The sequence below is a fragment of the Erpetoichthys calabaricus genome, chromosome 13, assembly GCF_900747795.2.
Source record: "Erpetoichthys calabaricus chromosome 13, fErpCal1.3, whole genome shotgun sequence".
Taxonomy (NCBI): Eukaryota; Metazoa; Chordata; class Cladistia; order Polypteriformes; family Polypteridae; genus Erpetoichthys; species Erpetoichthys calabaricus.
Window position 1 is genome coordinate 133,177,043 of NC_041406.2, and position 26,310 is coordinate 133,203,352.

Here is a 26,310-nt window from a genome sequence, read left to right on the forward strand (position 1 = left end):
GCCATGCACAAGAATTCGAAAAGAAAGCTTGCTGGACCATGAAAAAAGTAAAACGCACATTGAGTCTTCTGCTGACCTTTTAGGAAAGCGTGTACTAGAGCAAACTGGAAATCGGTCAAACTGAAAGATCTGTATCTGTGTTAAATAACTTACAGAGAGATGCCTTTGTGGGAGCTTTAAGATCCATGTATTGGTTGGCAAAAAATGAGCTGCCACATACAACATTGTTTGAAAAGCCGTTTGGAACACTGTAAAGAAATGGGTTGTTCCTTTTTACAACATCTCAATGTTGGTAAAAATGCATATTACACCTCTAAAAGATAAACGAAAAAGTAGGGTGAAATGACACCTTTTATTGGCTAACTAAATAGATTACAAATGCAAGCTTTGAGGCAGCCAAGGCCCTTGTAATTTATTTAGTTAGCCAATAAAAGGTGTCATTTCACCCAACTTTTTCCTGTATCAATCTATGGCTAACACGGTACAACACTCTACCTATGAAAGAATAATGTAAGAGCTGCTGGATGTCTTAACATCAGAAATAAAGTCTAACATACTGAAAAATATACGTTTTCAGTATTCTATGTGATGAAACCACAGACGTCTCAGTTGTAAAACAATTAATTACTTACATTAAATATGTTTGGCAGGTCACTAAAGTCAGAATTAGTTTTGTATCAACCCACAATATGATTGATGGCAAAGCGGAGACTATAACCAACACACTGATTGAGACTATGGACGCTCTAGGCTTGAAAACTGCTAATCTGGTTGGACTAGGGTCAGATGGAGTGGCGGCTATGATTGGGAAACAAAGGTGTGGCAAAACTGCTTAAAGATAAAACATCTGGACTCTTGGTCAACTGCCACTGTGTAAACCACCGATTGGCCCTTGCATGTGTCCAAACAGCAGCTGCTGTACCTTATTTAACAAAACTGAATGACATCTTAAGGCAGCTGTTCTATTTCTTCCAAAATTCTTCATTTAGGATGGCTGGTTTAATGGAAATCCAAAATGTTCTGAACATTCCCCAGATTAAGCTGAAAATGGCCAGTGACACTAGATGGCTGTCTCATGACTCTGCAGTACAGTCACTACGACAGTGTATGAGGAGTGTCATAGCTGCTCTGGAAAGAGAGGCCACTGAATGAAATGACATCACAGCTGAAGGATTAAGCAGATGTATTAAAACGTACAAATTTTGTTTCCTCTCTGTTGATGCTTACACACGTATTACCTTTGTTGTCCAACTTATCTAAGGCTTGGCAAAAGCAAGATGTCAGTCTTACCAAAATTGAGCCAATTTTGCTCGCAACAAAATTCTCCATCATGGAGTTAAGACACTCCTGGGAGATATTTTCAAAACCATCATTGTCTGGCAGAAGAATGGTCAGATCTCCGCATTGTTTATACACAGAGTGATGTAACGTCATTCAAAACTGCAATATATGATAAATACCTAGAGACAGTTGTCAAGCACCTAGATGCAAAATTCCCGGACATAGCAATTATTTCCAGCTTTTCAAAAGTTTTCAATGCAGAAACTCACGATTCAAGCGAGTCGTGCTGAAATTCTTTTCTATCATTACTCCAAAAATGGTAGCCCTCCAATTTTAAAATATGAAAGTAGCAGGCAAGAATGGACAGATGCGTCAATCCTTAAAAAAGGAAGTCATATTGAGAATTGGAAAATAATAATAATTTATAAAAATAGTGCACATTTAAATTTTCCCCACCACCAAATTTCCCCATCCTACCCCACCCGGCTACTCATTCATGCCACCCAGCTGAAAAAAATTTCTGGGGAGAACACTGCAGTGTGAAGTGTTACCAGAAACATCTTACAGTCACACATATGGTATAAGTTTTGTTGTACATGAATGCATAGCACTGTTCTACCACAATATAAGCACAGTCAGCATCTTGGAAGACAATGTTTTAACTAATAGATGATTTTTAAAGAATTGTGCCATATTGATGTGTGATTGGTTTCCAATGAACACAAAACTATCAAAAATTAAATACTATTCTCAAATTTTGCTTTCATGCCTAATTTAGACACCAGCATCTAGTTTCTTTGGCAAAAACATGAGTTTGACTTTCAGGGTTACTCTGAAATGCAGTGACTGTCATAATGTCATACACCTTTAGTTGACCACAGCAGTGATCTGTGTATACAACTGCATTATATTTGTCACGCTTGGATTATTAAGAGGGTCTTAATGTTAGTAAAGATAACATTTAGGCCTGAAAAAGTGTGTTCACACCATGCAATTTTTGGGCAATAGAAAGCAGCATTTTCACAAACTCCAGTTCACCTGTTAAGAGATCAGAGAAAAAAAAATCTAAGAGTGAGCTTGCTTTTTTTTTTTTTTTTACATAAATTTTTTAATTTGATTCATCTCTGTGGCTACACAAGGCAAGTTTTGTTTGTAAAGGAGTATGGCCCAGCAAATTCAAAAGGGTAAAAAAAAAAAAAATTAAAATCACTTAACACTTCAAAATTTGTCATGGGAACTTTATTGGAACATTTAAGCCGTTGAACAGTTTAGGTCATTTTTATAACTATAGAAAGCCCTGTTTGTTGCATCAGCATACATTTCACGAAATGGCTCCTCACTGCATCAGGACAGGAGTTGTCGAGTACACAGTTTAATGTTACTGTCAGAGCTCATCTTTTCAACGCTAGAATTTGATTTGTCTGAAAACAAAACCTCTTTTGTATGTGGTTTCTGGAAGCTCTCTCCACGCAGCACGGTACATTCTTTGATTTGGTTGTGATGCTTTCCTTCCCTGCAGTCATAAATATGTGCTAGCTGCTGAATATCCTACATATCCAAACCTCTGAAAAAGTTCTTCCAGTATTTCAAAAGTTTATTTTCCATTTACGTTTGTCATAATGCTGCATCTAGTTATGATTCCTTTTACTTGTAACTCATATTGAAGCAATAAAGGAACGGTTTCCCTTGTCATCTTCTCTTTTTAATTATTAGTGTTTAGAGCACAATGCAATTAAATGTTGGTATTCTTGCCCTCAATGCCTCAGTTTCTTTACAGCTAATTATATTGCTTACTAGTGTGTGTGTGTGTGTGTGTGTGTGTGTGTGCATATCCATTAACCAAAAACAGCAAACATACATGAAGAAATCCACTTCAAATATTTTTGCATGTCTTCCTTGCACTGTGATGACTTAATGCACCATACTCAAACCTTCATTCATCATTCTCTCATCCAGTTTTACTGCCAGATCCACTCACGCAAGTGCAGAACTGACTGCTGTGACGTGGCTCGATTTACAACACAAGTCCCCATACAATTTGCATCACACACACGTTCTCTGCTCATTAAAATTTACACATGTGCAGTACAAATCAGGCAGTGATTTAAAAAGTAATGTTTTACGACACTCGTCACTCACAGATTTGAATTGCATATCCAAGTTATTTTTGTATTGCCATTTATCCTTGTCTACAAGTGGACTCTCTGCTTCTTACTGGAAAAGATGGAAACTTTAATTTTTCAGGTGACAAATATTTTTTCAAGACATTATAAAATTCAACTCCAGTCAAATGAAGAGGGAGTGAAGTGAAATGAGATACATATTTGTGAACTTTAAATTTTGTATTTACTTAGTGACATACATACAGCTTTTTTTTTCCTTTTTTTTGCACATCATATTAAAAAAGGCAATAAGGGATTTCATTTTCAGTTGCAATACAACCTTCGTAATCCCGTGGTTTAAAAGTGACCGTATTTCTACATACACACACCCTATTAACATTTTCTGGCATTGTTTTCTTTTAAACATTTGTCCATATCTTTGTCCTTGAAGAGTGAAGTACAGGGCTGTTATCACATGTCATTAGCTTATTGTTTAAGCAGTTTATTAAGAGGTGTAGACACACATACATTTAACTGAAATATACTCATTAGTAATAACTTACTTCATACTGTTGCAGTTAGAAAAAACGGTGCCCCTTTTTTATATTTTTTTCTTGACCATACAGGATACTCGGTGGTAATCAGCCCTCATAATGGCAGAACAGATGCCAGTGTACCTAAACTCCAAGACACAACTGGATGTTCATATCTTGCTTTTAAGATTCCCATCTCAAGATTAAGTGCAGTTCATCTTAGATGTGCTGTTTTTAGAGTTAAGACTACTCAGGCTTTCACTTTTAGAAGTAATTTATGGACATTCCTGTTAAGACGTCCCATATTTATTACTTGATTTGTAATATTATGCTGGCTTGAATATGGTTATCTATGTTTGCTTATTCTGTCCAGTAACTAACACTGGCTTTTTAATTTTAGACAGCAAAGCCTCAGTGTGTGAATCTTCACACACACACACACAGTGACTGAGGCACATCAGTACCAACAAGGTCACTGTTCAAGTCGCAAAATAATTTTTCCTCAAATTATTGTGCTTTGTTGATGGATTTTGAAAGAACCAAGACTTAATTTTAACCTAAACAAAACTAAGGCAGAAGAGAAACAAAGATGCTTGCATGTAAGTAACATCACATCACAAGTTCAGATATGCAGAGATTGTAACACAATGTCTACTGTACTATATATGTAATGTAAAAGAAAAAACTTATGATAATTAAGTCTTGAGTTTATAGTAATCCCTCGCTATATCGCGCTTCGCCTTTCGCAGCTTCACTCCATCGCGGATTTTATATGTAAGCATATTTAAATATATATCGCGGATTTTTTGCTGGTTTTTTCTGCGGACAATGGGTCTTTTAATTTCTGGTACATGCTTCCTCAGTTGGTTTGCCCAGTTGATTTCATACAAGGGACGCTATTGGCAGATAGCTGAGAAGCTACCCAGCTTACTTTTCTCTCTCTCTTGCGCTGACTTTCTCTGATCCTGACGTAGGGGGATTGAGCAGGGGGGGCTGTTTGCACACCTAGACGATACGGACGCTCGTCTAAAAATGCTGAAAGATTATCTTCACGTTGCTATCTTTTGTGCAGCTGCTTCCTGAAACGACATGCTGCACGGTGCTTCGCATACTTAAAAGCTCAAAGGGCACGTATTGATTTTTGTTTGTCTCTCTCTCTCTCTCTCCCTTCTCCTGACGGAGGGGGTGTGAGCTGCCGCCTTCAACAGCTTTGTGCCGCGGTGCTTCGCATACTTAAAAGCCAAACAGCCCTATTGATTTGTTTGCTCTTCTCTCTATCTCTACGACAGTCACTACTCCTGACACGCACTCCTTTGAAGAGGAAGATATGTTTGCATTCTTTTAATTGTGAGACGGAACTGTCATCTCTGTCTTGTCATGGAGCACAGTTTAAATTTTTGAAAAAGAGACAAATGTTTGTTTGCAGTGATTGAATAACGTTCCTGTCTCTCTACAACCTCCTGTGTTTCTGCGCAAATCTGTGACCCAAGCATGACAATATAAAAATAACCATATAAACATATGGTTTCTACTTCGCGGATTTTCTTATTTCGCGGGTGGCTCTGGAACGCAACCCCCGCGATGGAGGAGGGATTACTGTATTCAGAATCAGACAATAAAAGAACAGTTTAAATAACATTATTAGACTTTAAGCAAACCTTTATCTGTTAATTATTACTTTGGTAATACTATACAGGTGTACTAAGAAAGGAGACAGAACAAGAAGTACGAGTACACTTCATTAATGCCTGAACTAAGCGTGTGAACATCATTTATCTACTGTGTTTTATCTTTTTAGCTATAATTACGTCAAAGAGTCTAGTTGTGTTATGGGACAACAGTTGAAGGACAGATGTGTGCCATGTTGAAGTAGTGGGTGGCCCTCGTGCCCTGCACTTCCAGGACCCTCCATGTAAATTTCAAGTCTGGATCTACTGTGCCTTTGCCAAGTGATCAAAAGGTATCGGCCTGTTTTTGGCATCATCCCAAACCACTAGGGCCACTTCTGAAAACAGTCTCCGTGTCACTGCACTGGCAGCCTGCATTTTGAAGATCTGGGAAGGCAGCATTCTGTACTCGAGCAACAAAAATCTGGAATGCTTTACCAAAAAATAAATAAATAAATAAATAAATCTTCCGCAAGCCCACTTTTTGGAATTTGGCTTTTTCTTAATTACAAATCAGTTGTAACAGGTTATAAAAGGCACTGTCTTACAGTTTGTAAGATATGCACTAGTCAGAAACCTTTCCGGTTTACTTTTTCCAGTTTATTGCAGTGGGACCTTATGTCACTGCTATCTGGTTAAGTCAACTCCAACTGCCTGCAATGTTAAAGTAACACCCTCAAGATCACCCTGACATGGAACTGTGATAGGACCAAGACAGCCACATTTATGTGCATGCTGGGACGTGGCAGGCTTTGGCATGGGAACCACCAAATGTTTATTAGCTCCAGCAACCTTGACAACTACCAAGTTTGTTTTTCTCCCTAGCCATTTAACCATGGAATATATTTATTAAGAGGACAAGAACATCTCCATTTACTTTTACAATGCCTTCAGTTTCCTTTGTAACTATTTTTTGTACAGCAATCCGAGATACATTTGTAAGAAATGGTGACATAGGAATATTATTTCTGAGCAAATTCTAAGGAACAGTGACTCTGAATAGTATCTTTAATTTCTTCTTTGGTGTGAAAAAACGTATTATTAATCACTGTGACTCTGTAAAGTGCGATGCAAAGTATCATACTATATAGCGTTAATCCCAGTTTGGTCCATGCATTGCACCGTTCATGCACATTACTTCACTAACATTACGAAAAAAAGACTATTAATGTTCACACTGTCTAGATTGGAGTTTTCAAGTTCAGTTCTGGGGCCTGTAAGCTGCAGGTTTTCATCCCAACCAATATCCTCTTAAGAGGACACCTCTATTAATTAAGCAACTATCATTTCTCAGTTTTAATTTCTTATTGTGTTACAACAGAAATTAAACGTATTACAATAAATGATTACTGGAAGAAGCAAGCGTGTACATGTCAGGCTCCCTGCATTGTACATTTCTCAAGTGGGTTTTATCTTTATGAGACCAACCTTAAAATCAGAATACTATCCATACCAACCTGCTCTGCTTTTTTTATTTTAACAACGAGAAACCTCTATGTGAACCCACAGAAGTTCAGGTGCACATGTACAAGACAGGAATTCATTACTTATATCTTGTGGTTGAATATTTTGTTCTTTAAGGATCAGGGGCCTTATTTATAAAGCTTGTGTATGCAAAAAATAAATTTAAAAGGAATATCGAGGCTCGAAATGCGCATATGCAACTTCCCATGCAAACGATGGGATTTAAAAATGAAAACTAGCCGGAGGAACAGGTGTATATTTATGGCAACTCTGACCAACACATACACAAACTGGGAAATTAATTTTTGCACTTAAGAACTTTTTGGTGCTTATCAGTTTATATCAGGTACATGTCACTTTTTAGGGAGCTGGCTGACAGGTCAGGAATATCTTGGCCAAGTTTCACTTTAACTGGGCTACAGTGCTGCATCTAGTTTTCGTATGGTGTGGGTGCACATAACATGTTACCAGCGTCAACATTTATAGCAGTGTCCGATTTTCTTAATGTAATCTTAACCCTTTAATGCAACTCATATTGGAATAAGGGCACATAGTGAGAATGAAGCTGCTTTTGTTAACCATAAGCAGCTACATTCAGTTAACATGTTATGCCATGATGAGTCTGCCTATTATCATGACTGCTTTGACATGTCACATAGAAAGGCATCTCAAATTACAGATACGCATTAATGTGTTTTTTCCTCTTCCCCTTACACACACACACACACACACTCTGGCAGTGACAAGTGATCTGCTTTGTCGCCAGATATCAGACCTCTACCCCAACCCCCTCAATTTTATTTTAGTCATGGTGTGACTAAACGTGGATGTGCTGAGGCTTGCGGACGTGAACTTTGCAAACGCTATAGGCTGCTAAGAGTTATAGGTGTTTTTGGAGGAGTGAGAGATATATATATATATATATATATATATATATATACACACACACACACACACACACAGTGATCCCTCGCTATATCGCGCTTCGCCTTTCGTGGCTTCACTCCATCGCGGATTTTATATGTAAGCATATTTAAATATATATCGCGGATTTTTTGCTGCTTCGCGGATTTCTGTGGACAATGGGTCTTTTAATTTCTGGTACATGCTTCCTCAGTTGGTTTGCCCAGTTGATTTCATACAAGGGACGCTATTGGCAGATGGCTGAGAAGCTACCCAACTTACTTTTCTCTGTCTCTCTTGCGCTGACTTTCTCTGATCCTGACGTAGGGGGATTGAGCAGGGGGGCTGTTCGCACACCTAGACGATACGGACGCTCGTCTAAAAATGATGAAAGATTATCTTCACGTTGCTACCTTCTGTGCAGCTGCTTCCTGAAGCGACATGCTGCACGGTGCTTCGCATACTTAAAAGCTTGAAGGGCACGTATTGATTTTTGATTGAAAAACAAACTCTGTCTGTCTGTCTGTCTCTATGTGACATTCTGTGCTCCTGACACGCACTCCTTTGAAGAGGAAGATATGTTTGCATTCTTTTAATTGTGAGACAGAACTGTCATCTCTGTCTTGTCATGGAGCACAGTTTAAATTTTGAAAAAGATGCAAATGTTTGTTTGCAGTGTTTGAATAACGTTCCGGTCTCTCTACAACCTCCTGTGTTTCTGCGCAAATCTGTGACCCAAGCATGACAATATAAAAATAACCATATAAACATATGGTTTCTACTTCGCGGATTTTCTTATTTCGCGGGTGGCTCTGGAACGCAACCCCCACAATGGAGGAGGGATTACTGTATAATTTATATATATATATATATATATATATATCTATAATAATAAAAGGCAAAGTCCTCACTGACTGACTCACTCACTGACTGACTCATCACCAATTCTCCAACTTCCCGTATAGGTGGAAGGCTGAAATTTGGCAGGCTCATTCCTTACAGCTTACTTACAAAAGTTAGGCAGGTTTCATTTCGAAATTCAAAGCGTAATGGTCATAACTGGAACATATTTTTTGTCCATACACTGTAATGGAGGAGGCGGAGTCACGTATCGCGTCATCACGCCTCCTACGTAATCACGTGAACTAAAAACAAGGAAGACATTTACAGCACGAGTCACACGCGGGAACGAAGGTAAATTACGTTAATTTTTGACTGTCTTTTAATACTGTGTGAGCATACATATTAACACATGTGCAATTAAACATGTGCATTTACGGGGTGATTTCTCAGGCTTAAAAGCTCACCTTTATTCAAACGCGGGAAGGTAACTGACGTTGTTCACTGTCTTTTAATACTGTGTAACCATACATATTAACACATGTCCAATTAAACGTGTGCATTTACGGGGTGATTTCTCAGGCTTAAAAGCTCGCCTTTTACTAAAAAGGTAAATGCAAAACTATTTTCAATCAGTTTATTGAAACGCTCCCGTTAAGGATTGCAATAACATATTCGCAAGATAAAAGAACGAAGTAGGGGGAAATGGAGGAACAGCCGCAAACAGCGAAGAACGAAAAATTAATTAAACAATTGAGAACGGAGCGAGTTAAGCATACAAGCATGTTCATAAGGGAAACAAACCACGGTGTAAAACGTAAGTTTAAATTAAGTTAATAGAAACGCTCCCGCTGCGGATTGCAATAACATATTCGCGAGATAAAAGTTTAATGAGAAGACACGAGGTATAAACGAAGCACACGCCGTGGCGCAACGTTAGGGGCAACAGTTTCAACCATTCTATGATCTGCTTCTCGCAACTGAAAGACGGCACATGGCGGATGTTAGCCGACTTGCTGACCGCAACGTTAGGGGCTTCAACTATGGCGCTGACGCCATATCTCAGTGCCAACACTTTGCAGACTGTACTTAAAAGACACGCCCTCCTCACTGCACAGTTAAAAACACCAATCAAACTAACGATGACATCAAGTATTACCCAATCAAAAGTAGGAAAGGAGGCATCTTCATAAAATGCGTGTGGGATGATTTGCATGAGACGCTGCTTTAAAAAAAAAATGATAAAAAACATACGGGATAAATCCCGTCCAGTATTGATTCAAAACGGGACGCGCAATTTCATTCTCAAACGCGGCACGATTCCGTATTTTAAAGGACAGGTGGCAACCCTACAGTGCCAGGTAACCACCCATACAATCAGATTGTGATTCAGACTAGGAATGCAATGAATGTAATTACCCCGATCTACATACAAGGCGAAAGTCTTGCAACATTCAAAGATGATGGTTTGGGATAATTAGTACTTATTAAGTACAACATTGAACATAAAAGAGCTTATGAAGCCTTGAACCGAAAAAAGCAAGATCTCAGAGATCGTAAAAAAAAAAAAAGGAGGTAATGTCGTTTTACTCGCTGTAGATTTTACTCAAACATTACCAGTTATTCCACGAGGGAGACCAGCAGATGAACTCAACACGTGTTTAAAATCCATGCTTCTCCCACGGTCGGTTATATGTCGCGTGTTCTCGGGTAGGTACACCAAAAAAATGTATACATTTAAGCATGTAATGGGCAAAGAAAAAATGAGGTATACCCGAAGGCACTGCAGTAGTACTCAATGTAACTTTACTTCTTAAATGTTAATGTTTTACTGTTTAATAATTTATACGCTTCTTATATATTGTTCAAATTCTTTTATGAAAATACCAGTGACAGCGCAATGCACGATAACATGGAGTGAATACACCATACGCATCTGCCCACGGCCGCCCTGGTGTGCGCAGATAGGAGTTGATTCTAAAATAAAATAAACATAAAAAGAGTAATACAATCATCACCCATAAAGCGGATAGCAGACGTGACGTATTATATGTGTACCACATTTCAAGTCAATACGTGAAACGGTTTGCAAGCTACATGTGATTTAAAATCCTGGACAGACCAACGAAAAGCCACGGTAGCAAATTATTGAAGAAGATTTTACTGTTTAATTTATATTTATATGAAATGTGCTTCTTATATATTACTTCATATTCTCATATGATAATGATGTTAATGTTGTTTATATTGATTTCTATGTTATTGTAAGTGCATCTATGTGTGTATATGTATGTATGTATGTGTATATATATATATATATATATATATATATATATATATATATAAAAAATATATATATAAAAAATATATGTGTATATGTATATATAATATATCTGTATATGTGTGTATATGTGCGTGTATATGTATATATATATATATGACAGCAACACTCATAACAATGACAACACAATTACATTGACAATCATGTTACGTTATTTTTAAAATGTTTCCTTTACTTTTTCATAACCTCTTTAACACACTACTTCTCCGCTGCGAAGCGCGGGTATTTTGCTAGTATATATATATATATATATATATATAAAAATATAAAAAAGGTGTTTTTTCTCTTAAAAACGTGGGTTTTGGTTGCCACTAAGGAAACATGGGAATTTAAGCTTCCCCCCCCCCCTTAGAAGGGTTTTGGTATTTTTTTTTTTTTTTTTACTTATTTTTACCTGCACAAGAGCAAAATAGCTGGGTGTTTGGAGGTGCGCTGGGAAAAGTTACTTGTACGTGTACTTATTCTTGTTATCCGTATCTGAACTAGCACTGATGAGCTAAGGTAGAAAGCAGCAGTTACTGATATCGGCATTTGTAAGCTAATAACCACTTCGTGGTAACAGCAATTCCTTACTTTAAAAGAACGATAAGAAGAAAAAAAAAAAAAGGCCACAGCTGACTTCAAAGAAATAAAGAGGAAGACTCAGCGGTACGTAGGTAAGCAGCCAGCATTAAGACCCCGATCAGGCACAAGGGGCTGTAAGAGCAGATAAGGTAGTAAAGTTTAAATTGTTTATTTTAGATTGAATAGTTCTTAGCAGTCTACTGCGTAAAGGTTCATTAAGACAGGGAATAAAAAAAAAAAAAATGCGAGTGGAGAGCTTTTAAGTAAGGAATAAGAGGAGTGCAAAGTCAGGAGAACAGACAGAGAAAAGTTCACCTGATTGAAGGACAAACACCAGGTAGCTTAGAGGTAGAACAGTACAATCCTAAATCAAATTTTAATAATGAGGCCAGTGCAATGCAAGTCATGTTGGCTGTTGGACTTTTTAGGTGATGGTTTGGAGGAGCCAGTTGTCTATGAGGGCTAGATCTGCAGGAGATGATCCAGCACCTCGAGCTCGGGGTCGCTGAACTGGAGAAGGAGATGGATGGCCTGCATTGTAGTAGAGAATTAGCAGACCTGGCCCAGGTATCCTTTACAGAGATACTGTGCACCCCCAAGGTGGTGAGGGAGGAAATTCCAGACCAGATAGGTAGAAAAGGGTTACAGTCACAAGGCGCAAGATAAAGGGTGCACACTAACCAGGGTGCATCAACCTCAGAATTACAAGAGTCAAACCATTATCACGTCCTTGTGGAGCTGGACGGTGTCCGATAATTCTTAGATGGTAGGCAGGGATGAGGAGCTCAAACGGGCCACCTCAAAACCAGTTCCCAGAAAGAGAGAGGTAGTGAAAGTTGAGGACTTGAACATTAGGGGGATTGAAGCACAGATGTACTCCAGAGACAGTGTCTCGCACGGTGTATTGCCTTCCGGGTGCACAGGTGGGGGACCTCACTGGAAGGAAGGATAGACTCTTGGCCAGTGTGGGGGTGGATCCAGTTGTCATTGTCCATGTGGGAAAAAATGACATACATAAGTGTAGTGCGTCAGTTCTGCAATCCAAATTCTGAGATTTAGGTGCCAAGCTGAGAAGCAGAATTGACAAGGTAGTCTTACCTGAAGTTCTGCCTGTGCCACGCGCCAGTTCAGGTAAGATTGGGGAGATTAGAAGGCTTAATGCATGGCTCAAATCTTAGTCCAGGGTAGAAGGGTATTGGTTTATGGGGCACTGGGAATCCTTTTGGAACAGATGGGACCTGTTCCGCTGTGATGGGTTACATCTAAACTGGAGGGGAACCAATGTATTAGGGAGACATAGGAGTAGGCAGTCGAGGATTATTTAAATTAGGGAATGGGGGGGCAGGGAGTTTAGGACAGGCCAGGTTTAGATCTATACATGGAGGAAAAAACGGTGTAGAAATAAAAATGCATAGTATTGTAAATTCTAAACATACATTTAAATGTAGGAGTAGTAACATTTAAAATAGCTTGCCTTCATGCTAGAAGTATCAAAAATAAGATAAGCGAGTTGGAGTTGTATGTAGTAGAGCATAATTATATTATAGCAATAACGGAAACCTGGCTAAATAACAAAGATGGGGATGAGGGTAACAGAGGGATACACATTTTTAGAAAGGATAGACAGAATAGAAAAGGAGGTGGGTTTGTGGTTTATGTCAAACAGAACTTAAATGTAAGCCCTCTTTAGTTGGACGATGAGCCCCATCTTAGTGAGGACATGTGGCTTCGCCTGGAAAATATTAGGGAAAGAGGTCTAATTTTTAGGAGTGTGTTATAGACCACCCAATTCAGACAGTAATTTCAACACACATCTTTTCAGTAATATCAAAAAGGCAGGTTTACAGGGAGATATTATAGTCATGGGGGCTTTATCCAAATATTAATTGGGATAACTTTGTAGATGGAGGAGCACAAAAGCAGTTTTTAGAAGTAATCAGTGACTGTTTAAAACAAAGTATGTTAAAGCACTAACACAGGGTGAAGCTTGTCTGGATTTAGTATTTTGTAATAATCAAGATAGAATTGAGGGTGTAGAAGTGATTGAACCACAAGGGTCAAGTGACCATAATATAATACAATTCTCAGTATTTTGTAAGAGTGCAGATGCAAAGACTAAAATTGTTAAGTTGAACATTGGTAGAACAAATTTTGACCAGATGCGAAAAAGTATAAGGAGGATAGACTGGGATAAGCTTTTAAGTATGGAGACAGTCAAGAAGCAGTGGAACAGGTTTTACATGTAATGCAGGACAGATACGTACCACAATGCTTAGAATTAACAGAAAATTAAAACTCCACAGTGTATTAATAAAGATTAAAAAAAAAGAAGCTGCAAAGGAAAAAAAACTGCTGTATAAGGCATATAAGACGAATAACTCCAAAGTGTATCATAGGGCGTATGAGAACACGAGAGCAACCATTAAGGAGGATATCAGGGAGGTTAAAAGACAGACAGTTAGAGGAAAATAGCAGATAAGTCAAAAGAAGACCCTAAGAGATTCTTTCAGTATTTTAGTAGTAAAAGAAACAGTCAAGGAGGAGGTCAAGTGCATCAGAAATAGTAAAGGGGAATTAAAAGATACAGTCAATGAAATAGCGGATGCCCTAAACTTACATTTTTCTGAGGTGTTTACAAGTGAGCAAGTTGATAACCTCTCAGAGGTAAACGCGACTACTAAGGAGGTACTGAGGGATTTGGAAATTGTAGAGGGAGAAGTACTGCCGAGATTAAACAGGCTGAAATCAAACAAAATCACCAGGATCAGATATTTATCCTTGAGTTCTTAAGGAAGCTAGAGAGTACATATATAAACCCTTGGCACATTTTTAGGAAGGCACTGAGCACTGGAGAGATTCTGAAGGAATGGAAAATGGCAAATATCATCCCATTATATAAAAAGGGTGACAGGGCAGATCCAAGGAACTATAGGCCAGTAAGCTTAACAGGCATCAAATGAAAATTAATGGAAGGAATTATTAAGGATAAGTTTGAGCAACATCTTGTAAGGACAGGAGTTATTCTGAACAGTCAGCATGGGTTCAGAAGGATGTTGTGTTTTACTAACATGCTGAAATTCTATGAGGAGGCAACACAAGTATATGATCAAAGTTGAGCATATGGTATTTATCTGGAGTTTCAGAAAGCTTTTGATAAGGTGCCACATGAGAGGCTGGGCATCAAACTAAAAGAAGTGGGAGTTCAGGGTGATGTTTTTAGATGGGTGCAGAATTGGCTCAGACACAGGAAGCAGAGGGTGATGGTGCGAGGAACCTCATCTGAATTGGCCGATATTAAGAGTGGTGTTCCACAGGTAGAGGGAGTTTGATAGCGTACAGGCTTAGGCAGATTTGTGGCAGATGAAATTTAGTGTCTGTAAAGTATTACACATAGGACCAATGGCTTTTGATGGGGCGATCAGGGATCAGCTCGGCTTTTGCAAGCCCCATGTCAAAAATCTCGGGGTTGCCTGGATTCTGATCTTTATTTTAAATAAACAGATTTCGTCCATTGTTAAGTGCTGCTTTTTTCAGCTTAGACTGCTTACTAGAGTCAAACCATTTCTGGAACACTCCGATTTGAAGAAGGTATGCTATGCTTTTATTATATTGTAATTCACTTTATTCTGGAATCAGTAAATTTCATCTTTCTCTGCTACAGATGGTTCAAAATGCTGCTGCTCGTTTTCTTACTGGGTCCAAGAAAGTTGTGTCCATTACTACAATTCTGGCCTCGCTTCATTGTCTCCCAGTTGAATTTAGGATTCATTTTAAAATTTTTACTTGCGGTGTATGAGTCACTAAATGGTGTTGCCCCATCCTATTTGGCCAAGTTGCTGGTTCCATATACACCAGCCCGCTCTTTACGTTAATTTCAACAGCAATTGCTGGTTATGCCAAAGTCTAAGAGGAAGACAAGGGGTGATCGTGCCTTTGTAGTACTAGCACCAAATTTATGGAATGCTCTGCCAATTGAAATTAGATTAGCTTCATCAACTCAAATGTTTAAATCAAGACTTAAAATGCTTGTTTTCGATTGCTTTTAACTATATATGAGTAACTCTGGTATCAATTTTATTAGTAATTTATGTTTTCATATCCATTGTTTTCTGTAAATTGTTTATCTTCTAATCGGTTCTTTTAAACTTATTTGTTTTAGTATTTATGTAATTTTTGTCCTTTGTTTACCGATTATTGATATTTTTTGATTTTATTGTCTAGCACATTGGTTTACACTTATGGTGTTTTAAAATTGTGCTTTATAAATATAAAAACAAAATAGGAAGTAAAAATGTTAAGTTTGAATACACAATGGGCAGTCGGAAAATTGAGAGTATACCTTACGAGAAGGATTTAGGAGTCATAGTGGACTCTAAGCTATTAATTTCCCAACAGTGTTCAGAATCCATTAAGAGGGCAAATAGACGGCACTAGAAAAGGACCAGAGAAAAGCGACTAGGCTGATTCCAGAGCTACAGAGGTTGAAATATGAGGAAAGATTAAAGGAGCTGAGCCTATACAGTTTAAGCAAAAAAAGATTAAGAGGTGACATGATATGCAGGGAATTAGTACAGTGGATTGAGACCATTATTTAAAAATGAGTTCATCAAAGAACACTGGGACACAATTGGAAACTTAAGGGGTAAATTTCACACAAACATTAAGAAGCTTCTCTTTACACCAAGAACAATAGACACTTGGAATAAGCTACCAAGTAGTGTGGTAGACAGTAAGACATTGGGGACTTTCAAAACTCGATATTTTTTTCGGCTTTGTTGGGCCGAATGGCCTGTTCTCATCTGGAGTGTTCGAATGTGTGCCTGGAGCTCATGTGATTTACAGCAGCAGTAACAGGTTTCTATTCAACACATTAGTGCTTGTTGTTGTTAACCGCCATTAGGCCACTAAACAGGGATGCTGCGATCAGGTTTTTTTCATGTCACTTGATCTTCCGATTCCCATTATTTTACCCTTTATCCCTTTAAAAAACTTTTAAAACTACGCTCCTGCATAACCAGACACAGAAGACTTATGCTCTGTTTAAAAAAGTATTTTTTATAATTAAACTATACACCACAGGTGTTAACTGCTCATTTTGTAACAAAATGTAATTTTGTAGGCTTATTGTTCAATGACCATAAAATACTAAAATTTCCTTAAAATACATAAATGTACAAATAAATTTATCCATAATTTATATTATGCATCATAAAAGATAATAAAGACTCAATTACAAGCGGTCATATTGTTTAGTTTTTTTGTAATGTACCTATTTGAAACAAGGCTTAAAAAAGTACTTTCACCGTTTCTCTAATAACTACATATTATATATCTCACACACACAATCAAATGATATTGGAAACAATGTATGTAAATATACATGCACTAATATATTTTTTAATCATTTAAAAATCAATTTCACTACAGCTTTTTGCCGTTAAAATATACATTTACTATATTTATACAGGTGTGTTTTTTTTTGCAGTGTATCAACTAGACATTCGTAATTCTTGAGGATGTAATTATAAAATACGAATTACCATTAATTGTTTAACAAACAAAAAAAAAAATTTTTTTTAAAATACATATTGCTTACTAAGCAGCAATTTCAAATTCATGTTTATCTTTTCTATTTCCAATTAAAAGTGTAAGCTTTTGCATTTTAAACAAGCTTGCCATCCAAACTCAAGTGATGCCCAGTTTTAATTTTAAAGGACCAAATGAAAAGGTCCAAATTCATTAAAAGCAGCCTTTTTTGTCGTTTGTCTAGTTGCACAGGACAATTTCTCTAGTAAATTTTTTTCACTTTATTACTCCAATTTCTTTAACGTAAAGGCTACTATACCAATAGCCTTCTGTAAGTTTGCTGCAAAAGGAAAAAAAGAAAAAAAAAAAAAAAAGCGAGCTGCCTCAATTGCCAGATTACCTCACATAAAGGAGCACAGCAACTAAATTACCATAAAGCTTAGAAAAGCAGGGACTGAAAAATATCAGTTTTGGTGATCAACCTTTTTACCGATCAAGTCTTTTTTTTAAGAGAACTTTGGCCAATTCCATTTGGAGCATCTCTATCACCAATTAAAGTTTCTTTCCATGCCCCTAATTTACTGACGAGTAGTTTTATATCTCGCTATTGGATGTGTCATGCAAGAGGCTTCTCTAGCACTCAAAGAAGGTCTGCAGCATCATGATTGCAGAGGTATACGACGTTGATTATCACGGTCCTTATATGGTTGTTTCGGGGTGTAACCGGGTGTTTTTTGAGGCTCGTCTACAAACAAGAGGATTGTGATTTAAAAAGCGTAAATTGTGTAGAAACAGGAGTACTCCAGGTTTTATAAACTTTACTAGTCATTTAGCTCGTTACAATAACGGGCGCTAGAACAGTAGTGCATAAACATTAGTAGGAACAGTCTATATTAAATGGCAAGGGACTTTGACCTCATTCTTTTTGTTGGTCGTATTTTTCTCTTTCTTTCAGCCTTTCTTTTGTTGATGTTTACTTGCTGGGCTGACCGTTCTTTGTGGGTTGCCGCCGTGTATTGTGTATCTTTAATTTTCTGTGACAGTAATACTGTCTTGTACGGCTCTATTCAATAAGGGCGCGCACAAAAAGGCGAGCTTCAAAAGGGCGACCTCAATTGAGCGTGGCGAATAAAGGCGTTTGTGGATAATTTAGTTCAAATGGCTCTGGAATATGTGAAGAGCAACAAAGGTGCTGATCTTTATTTACACGCACCTTTATTCGCTGTGCCCAATTGAGGTCGCCCTTATTGAAGGATGCCTGTGCGCACCCTTATTGAAGGATACTGTCTTGTACGTCCATAATATACCTTTAATTTTCTCTGGCGGTAATACAGGCGTGCACGTCGGTAATATGCCTTTAATCTCCTCTGACAGTAATACTGGCTTGTATGTGGCTGTAATATGCGTCACTGTATTGTGTACCTTTAATTTCCTCTCGCAGTAATACTGGTTTGTATTTCCGTAAAACGCCTCTAACTTTCTCTGCGCACTTCAGAAGACAGCCACACACGACACCTGGACTCACAGATAGAGATAGAGATAGAGATAGATAGATTTTTGGGGTATGCACAATTTTCATACTCAAAATCACGCAGTTTTATAAAATGAAGCCAAAGGTAATTTAAACCATTGGTCCTCTTCATTCAGTCATAATGGCCCCCAAAGCCTGCAGCTTTCGTTCAAACCAGTTTCTCAGTCAGTCGTTACCTTTAATTGATCTCATTGGTTAATTAGCTGACCCTTTGCTTACCTTATTTTGTATTTAGAAAAGTGCAGCAGTGCTACATTTACACTTATAGGAAATCAAGACATATTTGCATATTTTCTATACCTTTAAATGCTTACTTTATGATTTTTCTTTATAATTCATTATTTCTGTGGAGTTTGCCTGTGCTCTGGCAACTCAGATTATGTACACAAAAACATTCACAAGATGACATTACGGTCACATCACCAGTTGAAAAGCAAAACAAGGTCAACTATCTCTCTGCCAGCCAGAGAAGTAGAGCAGCTTTGTGGGACATCAGTACTTAGGAGAGCAGATATCAGACGAGACCAAAACCTTGTAAAAGTGACTGATATTATAGTCAAAATATGAAAGTAACACAATATCACAAAGGTTAAACTGAATTTGGAAGGTATACACCATCACCAAAATGTACAAGCCATAACTTGAAAATCTATTCCAAAAGCTAGAACATGTCACCAATGCTGAAGATTAGCATACACTGTTAAGAAAGCCAGTAAAAATATTTCAGGAAAAAAAAAAGTACTTGGTAATGAAGAGTGAAAGCTGGACAAAAACAACAAACGTGGGCACAGATTATTAAGGAGATAGCTACAAAGAGTAAACATGAAGAAGCAAAAACTCCAGAAAAGAAAAGGTAATCCACAGCAGAGTGTTGAGCCTTAGCATGACATCTGCTTGCACTCTGATAAGAAATAACTACAGAAACAAAAAGGATCAGAGGCACAGGATGCAGCATTCGATGATGACACAAAATCCAAGCATCAAATATTCAGGGAAGTGATCAAAGAAGCCACTCGTGTACCTATTAGAGAAAAGACTACAAAAATATTGCTGACAACAGTGTGCTGGGTGATACACTTCAACACAGCAAATGAGACGACCTTAGGCGTGATCTTAGACTTTAATACGGTAACCTCACACGACTTATTAAAGGAAAACATGAATGTGATCGAAGTTTCACATTACAGAAATCTAAATTAAATTCCCAGTAACAAAGTGGTGTAATGTTTTACAGTTTTAATTCTTGGAATTGCATTAGTTATTGACTTAACACAAAAAAACAATTGCATTTAAGGAATAATTTATCAGTGTTATTCCTGTTAAACTAAAAGACAGCATAAAAAAAATCAATGCTTGAAAACTAGAAGTAAATTTTAAATTAGGATTTTCACCACACTAGTCTTTGTGCATAAGGTACATGGCAAGCACGCAGTTGCTGGTATATGTACTAAATATGAGGGGCAGTCAAGCTAAAGTTAGAAAAAGGGATTTATTAGAAAATGGAACGAACCTCAACAAAACCGATAATGTCATTTCTCAATGTAGTCGCCATCCTTCTCAATGCACTTGTGCCACTGACCTGGAGGTGCCTTGATTGCAGCAGTATAAAAGGTTTTGTCCGATCCCCACAACCACTCATTCACCAGAGTTATTGTCGAACACTACATGCCGAGGGGTACTGCAGTCACTAGTGAAAGTTACTAAGAATTGGTGGAGACCAATGTGAAGCCTGCTATTCAACCAAAGTGGCGGGGACTGCTGTCTCAAGGAGTCCTTTTGCTGCAAGGACACACACACTGCTAGGAACACCAAAGTTTGTCTGGAGGTATCTCCACATCCTCCTTATTTGCCAGATATTGGCACAATTCAAGACAGATGGTGATGTGAAGGAAGTGGTGCACGAGTGGTTGTGAGGGGAAAAAAAAAAAAATTCCCAGCACTTCGCTCATTCAAAATTCACCATAATTTAATTAACATATGTGTTGCCACATCAGAGTTGACACATTTTGGGGGCTCCTTGTTTTAATACAATGCAATGGAGTCTACTTCATAAAACATCTACATCATCTTGCAAATATTAAAAACAATCAAATATTGCTTATACCTGAAACTTATAAGTAGAAAAACAAGGCCTAGTGTCCACTGTGTACTGATGCAGATTTAGTACAAGTCTTTTGTGCAATATATTTTGCGACAGTCACCAGCACACAGCACCATTTTGTGGATGATCGATATGCTGCAGTAGCCTACAATAATCCAAGGGGTACAAGGCTTAGTGACTTTCATATTTCATCTGACAGACAGACACACATCTTGCTTGTCTTGGTTTTTTTTTTTTTTAATATATAAAACACAGCTACTGTTGCAGCACAATGAAGTTTCACACAATTCACCAAACCAATACGGTGGTTAAGCCACATCATCAGAATCACATTATCGGTAGTATGTGGAACATACCAGAATTGTCTTTGGGTAGGTGTAAAAATATGGAATGCAAGACATCATCAACTTAATACAACACCATTTCAACTCACCATTTACCGGACACTGTGCAAACCACTATATAAAAAAACAATTTCTTGAACAAAGACATTTACAAACTTCAATAGTACCCTCAAATAAACAGAAAAAATATACAAAATACTAGAAGTCAAACAAACAGCACAGGTACCAGTTATATGTTGCAAACAGTTAAGAGTAACAATATCTAAGTTTATTTATGATATGAATACTTTGAGAAAAGAAGCTGTGGAGATGGCGTGTAGTTTGGGTTGTAATGAATGTTTTTATCTTTAGAAATGTCTACCTGCTTTGTTGTTTCTGTGGTGTTACCCATCTGTTCATTAAATTGCCATCACGGAGAAGGTACAGGTCTATTAGATAAAGTATCTATCTATCTATCTATCTAATAGACCTGTACCTTCTCCGTGATGGCAATTTAATGAACAGATGGGTAACACCACAGAAACTACAGAGCAGGTAGACATTTCTAAAGATAAAAACATTCATACAGACATGTGGTCTTCAACACACACACCACCACACACAATTGAGGTGAGGACACAAGTGACAGAGAATCCTGCCATGGAGACATTACTTGTCTGTCCAGCTTGACAAGACAATGTCTACTGTTCTTCTAAAGATTTTTTTTTTATTTTATTTTATTAAGAAAACTATTGCCTATGCCGCCCATCTCACCACTCAAAAGGTCTTGTGGAAATGTGCTGCATTTTAAAATACACATTATCACATGTTCAAGTCTCACTCATAGCAGCCTATTTTTGTGATGTAGAAACATTCTCTTGGCCTCGCGTAATTGTCTACTTTATGTTCCCTCCCATATCCCAAAAATGTTCATCTCGGGTAATTGACAGCTCTAAATTGGCATCAAATGACCGAGCATGGGTACATGACATTTATCATGTAAAATGACTTGTATAACAAAAAACACGAATTTTTTTTTTATTTTTTTTTTACTTAGACTGTCAATGCTCTACTATTGTTTGCCATGCATTAACCTATATGAAGAGTACAGAATCTAAAGATATTTCAAATAACAGTACATAGGTAAAGAAAACCAAAACCACTACAGTCCTTAATATTTCTAGCATGAGTTACGGGGCCTGGAAAGGACAGAGTTGGTATGCTCAAATGAACAAATGACTACTCCACACAGTTTTGCTGGGTTAGTCACTGAAGGAGATGGTTTACAAAACAGATGGGTGAAGTTCAAGTTCACTCTCACACATGCACATCACAATAAGATAATAGCATAATACAAACAATGAATACAATGCCAGAGTAGACTTCACCACCCTCTAAAGTGCCTTGTGAGCTTCAGCTGAGCAGTTGCCATATTGGCAAAAGAAGTTGACAAAGATACATTGTATCATCACACGTTTATAGACTCCTGACCATCACACCATTAGGAACATGTTGGATATCCCATTGCAAAACCATGTGCATTAAACATGGAGCTACACCCCACTTTTTAGCTATAACAGCCTTTGTGTTTCTGAGAAAGCTTTCCAAAAGATGTTGGGGTGTACATGTGAAAATTTATAGCCATTCAGCCAAAAGTGCATTCTGTCAGGAATTGTTGGACAAGACAACCTGGCTCTCGGGCAGCATTTCAGCTCATCCCAAAAAGGTGAGCAATAGGGTTGAAATCAGGGCCTTTATGCAGGCCACCCAAGCCCCCCACACCAAACTTGTCAAACCATGTCTTTATGGACCTAATTTGGTGTCCAAGGGGACAGCTGTGCTAAAATAGAAGGGATCCTTTCCCAAAGTGTTGCCAACAAAGTTGTAAGCACAAAATTATATAAAATATCTTTATGCTGTAGCATTTACAGTACTCTTTGCTGGAACGAAGGAGCCTAGCCCAAAACGTGAAAAACAGCACTTCACAATTATCCATCCTCCAACAAACTTTACAGTTAGCACTATACAGTTCAAAATGCATCACTCTCTTGGTGTCCACAAAATCAGATTCATCCATCAAACTGCATATACAGTAGCGAGACGTAATTAGTCATTCCGGAGAACAGGTTTCCACTGCTCCAGAGTCTAATGGCGGCATGTTTTAGACCACTCCACCCAATGATTGACATTACACATCTTAATAGAAAGCCACTTCATGACGCTCCCAAAGCAAAGCTCCTGTGCTGATGTTGCTTCCAGAGGCAGTTTATAACTTTGATGAAAGCAATTCAGAGAATAAACAAATCTACGAGTTTAGTCTACCAGTTCATAGCTGAGCTAGTTTTGCTGTAAAATGTTTCCACTTAACAAAAACAACAATTACAGTTGACCAGGGCAGATCTAGCAGAGCATAAATTTGTGGACTTGTGGAAAAGATAGCATCCATCCTAGGACAGTGCTGCTGCATTTAAAGTTACTGAGGTCTTCTGTAGGACCCAATCTACTGCTAATGTTCATCAAAAGAGATTGCATGGAGGTGTGCTTATTTGTCAACAATGTATGCAGCTGAAACACCTAAACAACATGTGGTTTCATATCCACAAACTACTGGCCATATAGTGTAGATGGAGACATCTGTGCTTACCTCAAATGTCTGAGGAAGTAATGGCATTTGTGAGCCTAACAATAACCAAAGTTTGTTGTGCACACAGTCATCTATTATGGTGACAACAAGTAATTTAAAGCTACAGAACATCTTTACACTATTCTTGTTAATGCAGAGGAGCCCATGATCAGCTTCTTCAACACCAGAATCCCTGAAACCTTAAATTCCTTCGCACCTCCCCATCAGCGTCTTTTATTCTGCAAATGTGTCAATCAGCCTGCTATCCCATCCCCCCGGAAGAGCTCAAGTCAGTCACAAACTTCTCCCACCTCAAGTCTCAATCGTCGTTTACCATACACAACTCCAGGCACCAAACACAATATATTGTTATTTGGAATACATACATTTCATGATCTATGCAAGTGTAAGATGACACGAAATGCTGAACACATACCTAAAGCAGAAACCTTTTCCATGTTAAACTAATAAGGATGTGAAGTCTATAATATGTGAAGATTTTAAAGTTTCTGGTATAATAGGGAACTATTATGACCAACACTGAATAACAGCAGTGGTCAAAAAAAAACAAAAAAACATGCTTATACGTGAACAAGTATTTCAATTGTAGACCATCTCCTGCCGTTATATTTATTCACAGCAGTGAGGTGAGAACTGGTGTTCTTCAGTGTCAGTCTATGAAACTACAGCGGAAAATTAACTCTCTTTGTTGAAGCATTTCAAATATGCACAAGGCATGTTTTCTTCCCGATAACAAGACAGTATACATGTGTTTAAATGAGAGGGAGGTCAGTGGAATGGTGAGGATGCAGGGAGTAGAGTTGGCGAAGATGGAGGAGTTTAAATACTTGGGAGCAACAGTACAGAGTAATGGGGATTGTGGAAGAGAGGTGAGAAAGAGTGCAGGCAGGGTGGAATGGGTGGAGAAGAGTGTCAGGAGGGATTTGTAACAGACAGGTATCAGCAAGAGTGAAAGGGAAGTTCTACAAGACGGTAGTGAGACCAGCTATGTTATATGGGTTGATGACGGTGGCACTGACCAGAAAGCAGGAGACAGCATCTTTAACTCTGCTACCTCCAGCTCTAAGATTTGCACTGGGTGTGACGAGGATGGACAGGATTAGAAATGAGTACAATAGAGAGTCAGCTCAAGTTGGACGGTTGGGAGACTAAGTTAGAGAGGCAAGATTGCCTTGGTTTGGACATGTGCAGAGGAGAGATGCCAAGTATATTGGGAGAAGGATGTTAAGGATAGAGCTACCAGGAAAAAGGAACAGCGGAAGGCCTAAGAGAAGGTTTATGGATGTGGTGAGAGAGGACATGAAGGTGGTGGGTGTAACAGAACAAGAAGCAGAGGACAGAAAGATATGGAAGAAGATGATCCACTGTGGCAACCCCTAATGGGAGCAGCCGAAAGAACCAATTACAGGACTGGACTCCTGACCAATAAATAAGGCGGGTCTTCAAATGAAATGGTCAGGCGGATTTGAGGGCATATGTCCAGAATGTTGTGAGCACACACCTGGATAACCTAACAGGAGAATTAAGAAACAAGTAAAGCAATATTATTTCATGGTCTTTTTCGTATTGTCTGCTGGTGCCCAACACTGGTCACTACAAATGTCTATTATATCAAAAACTTTGTTATCTTTGCTCTGTATGAAAACAAGAGATTGCATTTTTTTCTGCTGGTAATCACTAAAAAGCTACATTGAGTAACTAACATAAAAATGTATTAAAGGAATACTCCACCCCAAAAAAATACATCTCAAGACCTGTATGTCTATAGAAGTGCCTCTAAAAAAACAGCCTCGCTCACAATCCTGCCTGACTGCAATGTGAGTTGATGTTGCTCACGTCATCCATAAAAACAGAACACTAGAAAACCACAAATGACAGGTTGTTGCTGGAACTCACAAAGGACAGACTGATCATGATCAAAGTAAGCATAGAAAAAGATTTAAAAGATTAGAGGAAAATCCGTACAAACTTGGGTAGAGAGTGACAACTGATGGACAGAGTGGTGCATTCAAAGGGATTTCATGTTTAAACTAAAAGAAAGCTCAATTTATTCAAAAATGATAACCAAGTATTTAAAACTCTGAAACATCTGTATCTTGCTGCTTAACAGCTCCACAAGAGTGGGTCCAAAAGTGTTAATTCAAGCTCAGTGATTGACTCTATGCCATCTGTAATTTGAGACATGTGCCTGTATTGCATGTAGCATCTGCCAAAAATTCTGTGATGGAAAGGTTTCATACTAAATGCCAAATATGCTTGACATTTGTAAGCATGGCACTCTTAACCAAATGCAATAAAGTATGTTTGAATGTTGGATTTATATAAACATAAGCCAAAATATTTTAATAAACCACCAGATTGGTGCTTAAAATATTAAAGTATACACCTTGCAAGTACATAATGGGAGCAAAACATTCCTACCAAGCACTTAAAAGGTACATAATAAAATTCCTTCAATGATAACATTTACACTGGTGCTTTCATCCATCC

At 38.0% G+C, this 26,310-nt stretch overlaps 2 protein-coding genes across 3 annotated transcripts in view; one reads left to right on the forward strand and one right to left on the reverse strand.

Moving 5' to 3' along the window:
* The window catches only part of LOC127529990 (uncharacterized), a 798,609-nt gene that overhangs the window by 186,557 nt on the left and 585,742 nt on the right, over positions 1–26,310 (forward strand). The gene's annotated exons all lie outside the window — the stretch shown is intronic.
* The window catches only part of enpp2 (ectonucleotide pyrophosphatase/phosphodiesterase 2), a 154,827-nt gene that overhangs the window by 120,300 nt on the left and 8,217 nt on the right, over positions 1–26,310 (reverse strand). The gene's annotated exons all lie outside the window — the stretch shown is intronic.